We start from the raw sequence: 3,314 nt of genomic DNA on the forward strand, positions 1-3,314 counted from the left end.
CCAAATTCCCTTCACACTATCCATACGTAGACATACAACTCTATTCCTTCACTGATACTGGATCAAATGCTCAAATATGTATATATTTTTTAATTTTTATTCCAATCCAATCAAGTCAAATTAAAGCCAATTTAGAGTCCCAACAAGTTGAGACATTCCCGATCCGAGCTGACAAGACAGGGCTCTCACCTCCTGTCTTGGGTTTGATCTACATGATCCAAGCTGATTGGAACAGGCACAGCTCCTCCTCCGAGGCTGGATCTCATTTGGATCTTAGCCAAAAGGCCGAGATGCCGCTTTTAAAAATTGCTTCAAATGAAGCTGAAATGTAACCTAATGACTTCAACCAAGTGCAGCATGTCGATACTACACTTGATCTTAGCCAAGAGGCCGAGAAGCGATCAAGCAATCAATGCTCAATTTTTTTTTCCCAAACATATACTTTATTCATGAAAATCTCAAATACACTATTGCAAATGTACAGGGCTTTGAATTGCAAACAGTGCAGAATCAAAACATTCTTACAAATTTATACAAATTACAGTCATTGCATCTCAATACTTAAAACTATATGCGTGCCTCAATAAATTACTGTGTGCCGTTATTGCTCAGACTGGCGCACGGTTACGCAGGTCGAGGGTATTCTGCAGTTCCCGGGCCCTCGGTCTGCCTCCATTGGAAGGCCTTACAGTGTGGCCTTTCCCCATTGTGCCTTTGCGGCAGCTGCCCCAAGCTTCAGCCCGTCCCTCAGCACATAGTCCTGGACCTTGGAACGTGCCAGTCTGCAACACTCGGTCGAGGACAGTTCTTTCTGCTGGAAGGTCAGCAAGTTTCGGGCGGACCAAAGTGCGTCCTTCACCGAGTTGATGACCTTCCAGCAGCAGTTGATATTTGTCTCGGTGTGCGTTCCCGGAAACAGCCCGTAGAGCACAGAGTCCTGCGTCACCGAGCTGCTCGGGACGAACCTCGACAAATACCACTGCATCTCACTCCAGACCTTTGCAAAGGCACATTCCACAAGGAGGTGTGCGACCGTCTCATCAGCCCCGCAGCCGCTTCGAGGGCAGCGTGCGGTGATGTTGAGACCTCGAGCGTGCATAAAGGATCTGACGGGGAGTGCCCTTCTCACCACCAGCCAAACCAGATCTTGGTGTTTGTTCGTCAGTTCTGGTGATGAGGCGTTCTGTCAGATGACACTGACAGTCTGCTCGGGGAACCTTCCGACAGGATCCGCCATCTCCTTTTCTCTCAGGGCCCCAAGGATGTTACGCGCTGACCACTGCTTAATCGCCCTGTGGTCAAAGCTGTGTTTGCGGAAAAATTCCTCTACGAAGGACAGGTGCTGCGGTACGGTCCAACTACTCGGAGCGTTCCACGGCAGTGTGGCCAGACCCATCCTTCGCAACACTGGGGACAGGTAGAACCTCAAAACAAAATGGCATTTGCTGTTCGTGTACCGAGGATCTACGCACAGCTTGATGCAGCCACACACAAAGGTAGCCATCAGGATGAGGGCGGCGTTGGGAACGTTTTTCCCTCCGTTCTCTGGAGATTTGTGCATCGCTTCCCTCCGGACACGATCCATCTTTGATTTCCAGATAAACTTGAAGATGGCCCACGTCACTGCTGCAGCGCAGGATTTGGGGATAGGCCACACCTGCGCCACGTACAATAACACAGACAGCACCTCGCACCGGATCACCAGGTTTTTCTCTGTCATGGAGAGCGAGCATTGCTCCCACAAACCCAGTTTCTGCCTGGCTTTGGCAATGCGCTCCTCCCAGTTTTTGGCGCATGCCCCTGCCGCTCCGAACCATATCCCCAACACCTTCAGGTAATCTGCCCTGACGGTGAAGGGGATAAAGGATTTGTCGGCCCAGTTCCCAAAGAACATGGCCTCGCTTTTACCCTGGTTGACTTTGGCTCCCGAGGCCATCTCGAACTGCTGGCAGACCTGGAGGAGCCTGCGAACAGACAAGGGGTCTGAGCAGAAGACAGCCACGTCATCCACGTACAGGGAGGCTTTGACCTGCGTGCCTCCGCTGCCTGGGATTGTCACCCCTTTGATGCCTGGGTCGCTTCTGAGGGCCTGGGCGAAGGGTTCAATGCAACACACAAAAAGGACGGAGGGGAGAGGGCAGCCCTGTCTGACTCCAGACCTGATTTGGAAGCTGTCTGTTTCCCACCCATTGACTGAGACTGCGCGACTGATGTCTGTGTAGAGCAGCCGGATCCAATTGCGGATTTCCTCCCCAAAGCCCATTTTGGAGAGCACATCCATCATGTAGCTGTGCGATATTCTGTCAAACGCCTTCTCCCGGTCCAGGCTGATGAGGCACGTATCCACCTGCCTGTCCTGCACGTAGGCGATCGTATCCCTGAGTAGCGCCAGGCTGTCAGAGATCTTCCTGCCGGGTACAGCACAGGTTTGATCAGGATGGATCACTGACCCCAGAGCAGAACTGACCCGGTTGGCGATGACCTTGGCCAGAATTTTATAATCCACGTTCAATAGTGAAATGGGTCACCAATTTCGAATTTCTTCCCTTTCCCCCTTCTGCTTGTAGATGAGGGTAATGATGCCTTTCCTCATGGATTCTGACATCCTGCCTTCCAGAAGCAAACTCTCGTATACCTTCAGGAGGTCCGGGCCCGTCAAGTCCCACAACGCCGAGTAAAACTCAGCCATGATAGACGACAGGAAAGACTGGGAGGCCGTGCTGTCTGTCAGCTTCAGGTCATACAGTCCGGCATAGAAGGATTTGCAGATCCTCAGTATGTCAGACTGCAATGACCCTACTGAGCCGTCCTCTTCCTTCAGGCTGCTGATCACAGAGGTTTCTCTGTGTACCTTCTGGAAGAAGAAACGCGAGCACTTTTCGTCCTGCTCCACGGAGCGGACCCTGGATCGGAAGATGACCTTGGCAGCCTCCGAGGCGAAGAGTGAAGCTTGCTGGCTCTTCACCTCCTGGAGATCCTCCCTGACATCAGCCCCCATCGTCTGCAGTTGGAGGAGTTCCTGCATGCTTTTCCGGAGTCGGGACATGTTCCCCCCGTCTCCCCCTGGCCTTCTGAACCCCTTTGCGAACGAAGAACCTTTTGACGTTGTCTTTGATGGTTTCCCACCAAGAGCGATGGAGACTCAAAGAAGGGTTTGACGGTCCTCCAACCGTGGTAGACCCTCCTGAGTTCCTCGAGGTTCTCTGGGGTCAACAGTTCTACATTCAGCTTCCAGGACGCCCTGCCCACTTTCTGGTTTTCCTCCAGCTGACAGTTTGCCAGCAGGAGGCAGTGGTGAGCAAAGAACACCGGCC

General features: G+C 52.3%; 1 non-coding gene across 1 annotated transcript; it reads right to left on the minus strand.

Moving 5' to 3' along the window:
• Positions 1 to 210: 210 nt before the first annotated feature.
• Positions 211 to 402, minus strand: LOC145351275 (U2 spliceosomal RNA). The gene has a single exon (XR_013888379.1). It is a non-coding gene; the product is annotated as a U2 spliceosomal RNA (small nuclear RNA).
• Positions 403 to 3,314: the final 2,912 nt, after the last annotated feature.

Source organism: Carcharhinus amblyrhynchos, chromosome 12 (assembly GCF_965287045.1).
Source record: "Carcharhinus amblyrhynchos chromosome 12, sCarAmb.v2.hapA, whole genome shotgun sequence".
NCBI classification, from domain to species: Eukaryota; Metazoa; Chordata; class Chondrichthyes; order Carcharhiniformes; family Carcharhinidae; genus Carcharhinus; species Carcharhinus amblyrhynchos.